The sequence below is a fragment of the Macrotis lagotis genome, chromosome 8 (assembly GCF_037893015.1).
Source record: "Macrotis lagotis isolate mMagLag1 chromosome 8, bilby.v1.9.chrom.fasta, whole genome shotgun sequence".
In the NCBI taxonomy this organism is placed as follows: Eukaryota; Metazoa; Chordata; class Mammalia; order Peramelemorphia; family Peramelidae; genus Macrotis; species Macrotis lagotis.
In genome coordinates this window covers 177984359-177996636 of record NC_133665.1, presented here as the reverse complement: position 1 = coordinate 177996636, position 12278 = coordinate 177984359, and the positions used below count along the sequence as shown (strand labels likewise).

Below are 12278 nucleotides of genomic sequence, written 5' to 3'. Positions count from 1 at the left end.
AATAAAATAATTTCCTCCAAATTTGGGTTATATTAAGTATTGAGGGGGGCTGTAGGTAGCACAGTGAACAGAAAACCAGTCCTGGAGTTAGGAGAACCCAAATTCAAATATGGCCTCAAACACTTGATACTTACTATGTGACCTTAACCCAATGCCTCACAAAAATCAAAAATAAAAAAATAAAAAATAAAAATATCTAAGTATAGAGGGAACTGAGTTTTCTCCAAGATATAATCCTATTTTCTTTAGTGAAAAATCCTAATATTTTTTAGGATAAGGATTTACATATAAAAAGAAATTTTTCTAGACAATTATGATCTTATTAACAATCACTTCAGATATTCTTTACAGATCATCTATCTTTCCAACAAACAAATGGGTAAAAATAAAAAGAAAGATTGTACAAGTATAAATTATTTTCTCTTCTAATAGAAAGAGACCTGGTGTGGAAGCTTAAAGTCCTAAATTCTAATCTAATCAAATTTCAGTGTGGCTTTGGAGTAATCGTTTCAACTTGCTGTATTTTAATCCTAAAAGAAAGTATGTGATAAAAGATCTGGAAACACTTCCATCCTTTTTTAAATTAGCTACATCTTGTAACATTCTTATTACCCCAAAATCAATCTTCCCACAACATCAATCCTTGAAACAGTTATGAAGTTGTAAATAAACCACCCAACCCTATGTGGCTTACTCAACCTTACCATATTTCATTTAATAATTTTAATAACATCAGTTACTTGGTTTCCCAATCCACAGAAGATAAAAGTTAATAAAGTGGGAGAGGAGGTATGAGAGTTCCTAGAGGCATGTATACTTAAGGGTAGAAAGAAGTGATATGTATGAAAGGATTTGATGTGGAAAGAGAAGACAGCAAAACTAAAATACTGACAGCTTAGTAGAAAACAACTCACTGTAGGGACCAGCAGCCTTATAAATTTCGGTGACTCAAATAGATCACGAGATTACAATCCAATAAATTTATGTTCATAATGATGATTCAAAATCTTCAGGAAAAGGCTAAATTATGTCTATTAACCTTTCCTTAAGAAAGTATATAAGAGCATAACAGAACCTTGACACAAAAAACAGTTAATATTTTTTAAGTTTAGGATTCTGAAAACAATTAAGCAGTTCTCCAATGGTACTGAATAATCAATTATGACTATACTTTAACTAAATCAAATTTATATCATGAATAAGACAGTGTCTGATTCTTCCCAAGGTATATTAACTTAGCAAGACCACTTCCTACGATACTGATCTTAAATGATATTTATGACATTTCTAAATGAAACATCAGGCCTTTGCTGACTGTAATGAATTTCAGTATAATGAAAAGAATACTAGAGATCTGTGTTATATTTACATCCAGAACAATATTCAATAGATTCAGTTGCCTAATCTTTATTATTAATACAATAACAAAATAATAATGTCATAGATTTATGCAAAGAACCTCAGAGACCATCAAGTACAGCGTTCTCATCTCATTTTTACAGATGAAGAACCTGAGTCCCAAGTTGTTGAAGGAGCTTGTCTAGGATCTCACACAAGCAGGGTTTCCTAACTACAAGAATATTGATTATTCAGTATACTTACAAAAACTGTGGTTACCAGAACAGCTTTAAAATTAAGGGATTGAAGTTGATAGGGTTTCAATTCTAAAATTCTGAGACTGAAATCCAAGAATATAAAAAAAATGGGCTTTAAAAATATTGATGTCAGAGCTAATTAACAGAAACAAGGGATAAGAAAACCAAGCAACCTGAGAATTATTGGACTTGCTGAAAACATTGAAGAGAAAAAAAAAGTCTGGACTTAACATTACAGGATCTAGTGATGGAAAACTGCCCTGATATCATGGGCAAAGTAGTTACTGAAAGAATACAATGATCCCCTCCAGAAAAAGATCCTAAAATGAAAACACCAAGGAATGTTGTGGACAAACTCCAGAACTATCAGATAAAAGAGAAAATCCTGCAAGCAGCCAGAAAGAAACAATTTAAATATCAAGAAACCACAGTAAGGATTATGCAGGACATGGCTGCTTCAACATTAAGGGATCTAAGGGGCTGGAATGAGATATTTCAAAGAGCAAGGGAGCTTGGAATGCAGCCAAGAATCCACTATCCTGCAAAGCTGAGCCTTCTCTTCCAGCGAAAAAAAATGGACATTTAACGAAATGGAAGAATTCCAGAAATTCCTGATGAAAATACCAGAGCTAAATAGAAAATTTGGACATCAAACAGGAGGTTCAAGAGACACATGAAAAGGTAAAAAAAAAAGGGGGGGTGGTAAAAGAAAAAAACCTGCTATCCAATAAGTTGAAACTGGCTATATCCCAGCATGGAGAAAAAGATTCTCATAAATCTTGAGAACTGTAACTCTAACTGAGAGAATATACCTAGCCAGAAGTGATGGACATTCATGACCTAGCTATGAGACTGCTATCCAATGGATGTAACTGGCTTTAACCCCACTTGGGAGAAAGACTCTAATAACTCTTTAAGAATTTGAACTCTATTAGATAGAATGTACTTAGCCAGAAGTGACAGATACTCAGAATTTTCTATGACTCAGATAGAATGATCTAAAAAACACTACCTCCTTTAAAAAGGGGGACAGGAAAGAGACAGGAGGTGGGAGGGGATTGACTGGGGTAAATCTCATTACACTAAGAGGTACAAAATACCTATGGCAATACAGGGGAAGAAAGGAGATGAGAAACACCTGAATCTTCTTCTCATCAGACCTGGTTTAAAGTCAACTTATACACACTTAGTTAACTTTAAAAACATCTAACCTTTCAAGTATTAAAAGGGGGAAAGAGGAGGGGGACGGAGAAAGGGAAGGGGAGTGGGGGAAAAAGGGGAACTAACAAAAGGGAAGGGAAAAGGGAAAAAGGGAAAGGGGAATGAAAGGGGAGGGGGTGATAAAGGAGGGAAAACACACTGAAGGGGGTGATATTCAGAAATAAAATACTGGGAAATATGGATAAGGGGGGAAGGGGGAAACTACAAACAGAGGGAAGATAGCATGGAGGGCAATAAAGAATTAGTAATCATAACTTTGAATGTGAATGGGATGAACTCTCCCTTAAAATGTAAGCGAATAGCACAGTGGATTAAAAACCAGAATCCTACAATATGCTTCTTACAAGAAACTCATTTGAAGCAGAGAGATACATATAGAGTAAAGTTAAAAGGTTGGAGCAAAATATATTTTGCTTCAGCTGAAGTGAAAAAAAGCAGGGGTAGCAATCCTTATCTCAGACAAAGCAGCAGCAAAAATAGAGTTAAAAGAGATAAGGAAGGAAATTTAATTCTCCTAAAAGGTACCATAGACAATAAAGTTATTTCAATACTGAATATATATATATGCACCCAAAGAGATAGCATCCAAATTCTTAGAGGAGTAGCTGAAAGAACTACAGGAAGACATAGACAGCAAAACTCTGCTAGTGGGAGATCTCAACCTCTCACTCTCAGATCTAGATAAATCGAACCACAAAATAAACAAGAAAGAAGTTAAGGAGGTAAACAGATTGTCAGAAAAACTAGATATGGTAGACGTATGGAGGATATTGAATGGGGATAGAAAGGAATATATCTTTTTCTCTGCAGTACATGGAACTTATACAAAAAAGACCATGTACTAGGACATAAAAACCTAATGATCAGCTGCAAAAAGGCATGAATAGTGAATACATCTTTCTCAGATCACAATTCAATAAAAGGCATATGCAATATTTGGCCAAGGAGATACAGATGCAGAAACAATTGGAAACTGAATAACCTCATTTTAAAAATGAGTGGACCATAAAACAAATTATAGAAAGAATTAACCATTTTATCCTAGATAATGACAATAATGAAACAAAATACCAAAACCTATGGGATTCACTCAAAGCAGCTCTCAGGGAATATATTATAGCTTTAAATGCTTACATGAATAAATTGGAGAAAGAGGAAATCAATGAATTAAACATGCAACTAAAAAAATTAGAGAAAGAACAAATTAAAAATCTCCAATTAAATACCAAATTAGAAATTCTAAAAGTTAAAGGAGAAATTAATAAAATCAAAAGCAAAAAAGTATTGAATTAATAAATAAAACCAAGAGTTGGTATTATGAAAAAACCAATAAAATTGATAAACCTCTGGTCAGTTTGATTAAAAAAAAGAAAGGAGAAAACCAAATTGCTAGTATCATAAATGAAAAAGGCGAACTCACCACCCATGAGGAGGCAACTAATTAATTAATTAAATTAATTAAAATTAATAATTACACACATATACATATATAAGTAGACAATTAATAATTAATTAATTAATTTAATTAATTAATTAGAATTTGTAATTCAAAATTATTTTGCCCAACTCTATGCCAATAAATTTGATAATCTAAGTGAAATAGATGAATGTTTACAAAAATACAAGTTGCCCAGGTTACCTAAACAAACCTACCTCAGAAAAAAGAAATTCAATAAGCCATCATTGAACTACCTAAGAAAAAATCTCCAGGGCCTGATGGTTTCACAAGTGAATTCTACCAAACATTTAAGGTTCCAATTCTATACACTCTTTGGAAAAATAGGGAAAGATGCAACTCTGCCTAACTCTTTCTATATATGGTGCGGTTACCTAAACCAGGAAGAGTTAAAAGAGTTAAAACAGAGAAAGAAAATTATAGACTTATCTCCCTGATGAATATAGATGCAAAAATATTAAATAAAACATTAAATGAAATCTTAGCAAAACGATTACAACAAGTTATCACTAGGATAATACATTATGATCAAGTAGGATTTATCCCAGGAATTCAGGGTTAGTTCATTATTAGGAAAACTGTTAGTATACTCAATTATATCAACAACAAAACTATCAGAAATTATATAATCATATCAATAGATGCTGAAAAATATTTTTGACAAAATACAGCATCCATTCCTACTAAAAATACTAGAGAGTATGGGAATAAATGGATTGTTCTTTAGAATAATGAGCAGTATCTATTTGAAACCATCAACAAGCATTATATTCAATGGGGAGAGGCTAGAGGCATTCCCAATAAGATCAGGGGTGAAACAAGGATGCCCATTATCATCACTACTATTCAATATTATATTAGAAATGCTAATTTCAGCAATTAGAGGAGAAAAAGAAATTGAAGGAATTAGAGCTGGGAAAGAAGAAACAAAACTCTCACTCTTTGCAGATGACATGATGGTCTACCTAGAGAATCCATAGAAATTACCCAAAAAACTACTGGAAACAATAAGCAATTTTAGCAAAGTTGCAGGTTATAAAATAAACCCTCATAAATCCCCCAATTTTTTATATAGGTCTAGCAAGATACCGCAGGAAGAACTAGAAAGAGAAATCCCGTTCAAAGTAAGCTCAGGCAATATAAAATACTTGGGAGTCTATTTGCCAAGACAGACTCAGAATCTTTTTGAAAACAATTATAAAACACTTCTCACACAAATTAAATCAGATTTAAATAACTGGGCAAATATCAACTGCTCATGGATAGGTAGAGCTAATATAATAAAAATGACAATTCTACCAAAACTAAACTACCCGTTTAGTGCCCTACCAATCAAAATTCCAAAAAATTACTTTAACGAGTTAGAAAAAGGTGTAAGTAAATTCATAAGGAGAAATACAAAATCAAGAATTTCCAGAAACTTAAAGGAAAAAAGTGCAAAAGAGGGGAGCTTAGCCCTACCTGATCTAAAATTATATTATAAAGCATCAGTCATCAAAACTGTTTGATATTGGCTAAGAAATAGAGTGGTGGACCAGTGGAATAGACTAGGTGCAAAAGCAGGAGACGATTATAGTAATATGCTGTTTGATAAACCCAAAGAGTCCAGCTATTGGGATAAAAACTCTCTCTTTGATAAAAACTGCTTGGAAGTTAGTATGGAAGAAACTTAGATTAGACCAACACCTAACACCCTTTATCAAGATAAGATCCAAATGTTTACAGGATTTAGACATAAAAAGCAATACTATAAGCAAATTAGAAGACCAAGGACTAGTTTACCTGTCAGATCTATGGAAAGGGGAGCAGTTTATGACTAAGGAAGAGTTGAAGATCACCAAAAACCAACTAGATGATTTCGATTACATTAAATTAGAAAGCTTTTGCATGCATAAAACCATTGTAACAAAGATCAAAAGAAATGTAGTAAATTGGGAAACAATCTTTACAACTAATGATTCTGACAAAAGACTTATTTCCAAAATATACAGAGAACTGAGTCATATTTTTTTTTAAAAAAGGTATTCCCCAATTGACAAATGGTCAAAGGATATGAAAAGGCAATTTACAGATGAGGAGATCAAAGCAATCCATAGCCATATGAAAAATTGCTCTAAATCATTAATTATTAGAGAAATGCAAATTAAAGCTTCTCTGAGGTACCACCTCACACCTCTCAGATTCGCCAATATGACCAGAAAGGATAAGGATCATTGTTGGAAGGGTTGTGGGAAATCTGTTGGTGGAGCTGTGAACTCATCTAACCTTTCTGGAGAGAAATTTGGAACTACACTCAAAGAGCAACAAAAATGTGCATACCCTTTGACCCAGTAATACCACTACTGGGTCTATACCCTGAAGAGATGATGAAAAAGGGTAAAAACATCACCTGTACAAAAAAATTTATAGCAGCCCTGTTTGTGGTGGCAAAGAATTGGAAATCAAGTAAATGTCCTTCAATTGTGGAATGGCTTAGCAAACTGTGGTATATGTATGCCATGGAACACTATTGTTCTATTAGAAACCAGCAGGAATAGGAATTCGGGGAAGCCTGGAGGAATTTGTATGAACTCATGCTGAGTGAGATGAACAGAACCAGAAAAACACTGTACACCCTAACAGCAACATGGGGGTGATGATCAACTTTGAAGGACTCGCTCATTCCATCAGTGCAACAATCAGGAACAATTTGGGGTTGTCTGCAATGCAGAGTGCCACCTGTATCCAGATAAAGAGCCGTGGAGCTTGAACAAAGTTCAAGGACTATTCCCTTTAATTTAGAAAAAAAGCAGATATTGTCTAATCTTGTTATCTCTTAGACTTTTTGTCTCTTCCTTAAGGATGTGATTTCTCTCTCATCACACTCAATTTGGATCAATGTACAACATGGAAACAAAGTAAAGACTGACAGATTGCTTTCTGTGGGGGGTGGGAGGAGGGAAGTAAGATGGGTGGAAATTGTAAAACTCAAATAATATCTTTAATAAAAAAATGAACAGGATGTCTATGAAGTTGAAGAGAAAAAGGCTGTTTGAGAAACCAAGTACACTTATATTTTAGGATCCAGACATGAATTTAGGGAAGTTTGGAGTACCAGAAAGAAAGAGGATGAGTGGCAGGAAAGGAGAGAGAGGAAGCTATGAATCACACCTAAAATAGTAACTTCTTGGGTGGTATTATGTGTTTGAGAGTCTTGCCCTGTGACCAATGACAGGATATATGACTGGAGAATGAGAAGTGTTGCAATATTGGCTTTCTCTCTATGAAGGAAATCAGAGCAAGTTTAGTGGAAGATCCTGATTCCCTGGGTCCCATCTCTCCTGTACAGAAGACTCATCTCAAAAACGGCTGCACCCAGCCAGGTGGAAGAGCAGGTGGGTTCCCCATCCTCATTCCCATTCTGAGTATGATTCTCTTTATCATGATCACTTAGCAGCCTTGCTTTTTCGGAGGCTCATCCCACTTATCCTGGTAACTCCTTTTTCTAGTCATCATCTGAATATCGGTTCATTCTTTCATCTTTCTTAAGAAATTCAGAATCTGGCTCACTTTTCCTCTCCTTCCTAATATGTTAATATTCTCTTGAACATTCTTACTTGACAAAATCCAACAACCCAATTTCTCCTGATCTTTACCTTCACTCTACATCACCTTCCATGATGCCAAATTCTATAATGGTCTGGAGAATTCTATATCATACTATTCATTTTGCATATAAGCATGCATTTCTATTCATGATTTTTGTAACTGCAACTTTTTTCAAGTCTTGTTTTTAACCTTCATGTAATATAATATTTTACCCTTCATTTTTGAAGATCACAACATCAGGGAGATGATGTAAGTCACCAGCCTCACTTTCTCCTCAAGAGTCATCTGGGTCCAGTGGCCAGATAAGACTCAGGACTGGATATGGTCCTGGATGTGAGGAAAGCAGGGTTGTCCAAGGTCATACAGCTTGGACAGAGGTCAGATTTAAACTCAAGTCCTAGTTCAGGGCCAGTGCTCTCCTCACCCTCACTGTGCCTGCTGTATCCCTTTCTCTATAATCACATGTCCACTATCCTGGCACAACTCCTCTCTTGTCTCAACTAAATAACTCATCTGCTAGTTGAGCTTCCTGACAGTCTCTTCCTGCTCTAGTCCATTTTCCATTCAACCAACAGTCCTTCATATCATAATCTGGTCTTTCCAATCTTCTTACACTTAACTCCCTTCTTTAAGTGACCCTCTGAAGGTTCCAGCAAATCTCTTAAAGTCAACATACTCAAAATGTAGTTCCTGATCTTTGCCCCCAAATGTCCCCCCGTTCCTAACTGTCCCCCTGATGTTGAGAGCACCATCATTCAATCTATGTATCATCCTTCTTTCTTCACTCTAAAATGGCAAAGTCCTGCCAATTTTATCTTCATAAAGCCTCATGAATCTGTTATCTTCTCTCTTCAGATATTACTTCCACTCTGACAGAGGCCCCTATTACCTCATTTCTGATGTTTTTTTTTCATTGGTTTCCCTGCCTGATCTTTCTTCACTCCTGTCCATGATCCAATCAGCCCATAAGTCAAATTTCTAAAGCTCGGGTCTGATCTACTCACCACATAAGCTAATCCCTTCTTCATTTTCCAGTCTTCTCATACCCCTCTCTGCTTGATATAGCCCTCAATGATCCAAAGACTGAATGAAATCTGTTTCTCCTCACCTGAGATGCCTGCTCTATCATTTAGGCTTGTTCACTTCCCCAGCTTCATTCCAGTCTTCTCTAAGAGGTCCTTCCTGTACTACCCTCTCCCTTACCTGCATGTTACTGGCACCATCAGATTGGGAGCTCCTTCAGGGTCAAGATTGTTTCTGTCCTTTCTTTGTATCCTTTGTAGTTGGCACAGTGACTGAAGACCCCCAAGGACCTATATGGAGCTATCCTGACTTGTGCATCAAACGGACAGAAATGAGACAAGCTGCACAATCATCATCCTCCCTCTCTTGCTGAGACACCAAAGTCCAGAGGCAGGACAAAAGTCAAGAAGACTGGCGAACACCCAGGATGTGGTGGATGACCTTGGCATCCTACACAGCTGACATAACTCTAAGCGCTCCACATCAGTCTGCTTCAGTGTCCTTTGGGCCCAGGTGAGGCTACTGTACATGTTCCAGCCTCTTGGAGCCATAGGTGAACGCTGTGGAGGAACGACACCAACATGGCAGAGATGCTGGTCCTCTCTTGAGTACCACCACAAGTATCCTCCTGACTCTTGATTCTAGCTCCTCTCTGAGCTCAACCTCTTTAAGCATCTCCTCAAGGAAACAAGTGGCAAATCTCTCTTCTGAATGCAGGTCTTTTGATCCCAAATTCTGAACTCTTTTCCACTATACTCTTCCTAAAATTCTCTATCTTATTCATCAGATTAGTGGCCATGGGAACAAAGGTCATCTCTATGCAAATCTTCATTTTCGATTCTAATCTGAACTCTACTCTTAAGTAAACAATAGCCTGTTGATATGACTAATCTGTTAAACATGGTTGTACATCACCTAAAATAGCTCACTCACTATTGTGGAGGCTGGGGTGGGGGGAGAGAAAAGTAGAAAAATAGGCCACTCAAAAACTTAGAAAAAGATGAATGGTGAAGACTACCTTTGCATAGAACAGGAAAAATAAAATAACATTAAAAAAACAATAACCTGTTGGTCATCACTTGCCTGACTCTCCTTTCATCACACTAAAATTCATTAAATCTCCTTCGTAATTTCTCTGCCAAATTTCCCTATATCTGTGGTACTACCTACAGACCAACTTTCACCACCTGAGAGTCAGCCCTAATTCTCCCTTCTCCTTTTTTCCCCCAATTCAATCAATTGCAAAGTCTTCTCAATTTAACTTCCACATTTGTGACATCCATGCCCTTTTCACTTTACTACAAGATTTCATAAGCCTTGTCTGGACAACTGCAATAGCTTCTTGCCTAACCTCCCTGCCTCCAGGCTATTCTCTCTTCAATCCATCCTGACAAAAATGGTATTCCTCAAACACTCATGTCACCCACCAGTAAAAGTTCATTACAAGCTGGTTCTCATCTCCCTTTCCAATCTGAATTCTAATTACTCCCCTTCACACACTCTTCATTCTAGGCAGAATGGCCTGACAGTTCCTCCCTATATCCATCATTCCTTGCCTGCCCTCTGGGTCTTTTACACTGTTACCATGATCCTGGGAAATCCTCAGTTTGCTACAAAAAACCATTGCTGGCACCACCTCCTCCTTGTTGATCACTTTGGTTATTTAATATTATCTATCTGGAATTGTCTTTTCTGTACCATCTAATTAGCTGATGTGTATCTGGTGCATCCTTCCTCCATCCCCAAATAAAATGTAAGCTCTTTGAGGGCACAAACTTCGATATTTTCTTTTACTCCCAATGTTAGATATTTAATATTTGTTAGAATAAGGTCTCTATAAAACTGGCTGCCAAGCCTCTGTACAAAGACCGATTTTATCAATTACTTCAATGATCAAAATAACAATAATTACAGGAGAAATTCAGGTAATCTTTTATTTATCAAGATTTATTGAGTATTTTACATTCATTATCTTATTTGATCCTATGAAAACACAGAAGATATGCTTGTCAAATTTGTAAATTTAACATGATAGAGGCCAAAATGAGGAAACAAAAAGCTACAAACTCTTGCAATGAGTCAAATACAATGAGTTATAATCTGAATCTATCCATCAACAAACACTATATACCAAGCCCTAAGCCAATTCCTAGAAATACAAAAGCAAGGATAAAATCACTACTTGTCCTCCAGGAGTTTACAGACACATGGAATATAAGAAAGAAATGCAACATGATTTGAGAGGTTGATGAGGAAAAGACTTCACAAGAAGGGGACCCCTGAACTAAGCCTCAAAGGAAACTTATTTTAGACATTAGAACTGCCCAGAAATATGACCAAGAAGACAGTAATAACTAGCAATTCATCCATTGGATATTTGTATGAAAAGAGACAGTCAGTCAGCTGGTACAATGGAGCCTGGGACCTGGAGACAAGAAGACCTGAGTTCAAATCTAATCCCAAACCTTACTAAGTGTCTGATCCTAGAAAAGTAACTTAACTTCTGTCTGTATCACTTCCTCACCTGTAAAATGGGGATAATAATAGCATCCACATCCTGAGTTCATTGTGAGGACCAACTGAGACAATATTTGTCAAGAGCATGTGTAAACCCTTAAGTGCTGTATAAATCATAGATGATAGTAGCAGTATTATTAGGAGATTAAATGGGGTCCAGAAATGAACTGGAGTAATTTAAAATATTAAGCTATAATGTGTGATATAAATGTCAATAATGATCTTCTCTCTGGATAACCATGACTTGATCAGGGGTGTTTTGGTGGGGGGACTTCTGATTTGGGGACAGGTTGGTTCAGATGACCTCTGAGGCTATAGAGTAGCTAAATCTCTGAGCAGCCTAATCAATCATCCTTTCAGTCTACGTCTTCACTCCAGCCTATTCTAAATACTCCCATCTGTCCTGTCTCTTCATACATCAATAAGGTTCTTGTTTGATCAAAGTCATTATCAAAGCCTGCCAGAAGATTAATATATAGCCATGTCATGCTTCTGCTGGGGTGGACCCAAAGTGCCCAGAACAGTGACTTAAAAGTGTTTCTAGAACAGTGACTTAAAAGTGTTTCTAGTTCCTCAGTAAGAAACTCCAGTAAGAAGTTCTCCTCCTCATTCAAAGGCTTCCCAAGGAACTCATCCAAGAGACGAACGTAAACATAGAAGGAGCTGGCCAAGTATGACTACTCTGTAATAAGAAGAGCCCTCCCTCGGCTCCACTGCTCTTTCCTTTCCAGATTACTTTTCACTTCCAAGCCAATGCTCTACAAGTCTAAGATCAGGAATGGGCCATGCAGAGGTCTGGGCTTTCCCTGATTTCATACATCTGGAGTAACAGAGAAGTTAGTATTTTCCTTACATGGTTATCTTCCTACACCCACTAA

At 36.5% G+C, this 12278-nt stretch overlaps 1 protein-coding gene across 6 annotated transcripts in view; it reads right to left on the bottom strand.

The window, feature by feature from the left end:
• Positions 1 to 12278, bottom strand: part of LOC141496388 (putative C-mannosyltransferase DPY19L2) — a 152829-nt gene that overhangs the window by 49483 nt on the left and 91068 nt on the right. The window lies entirely within an intron of this gene.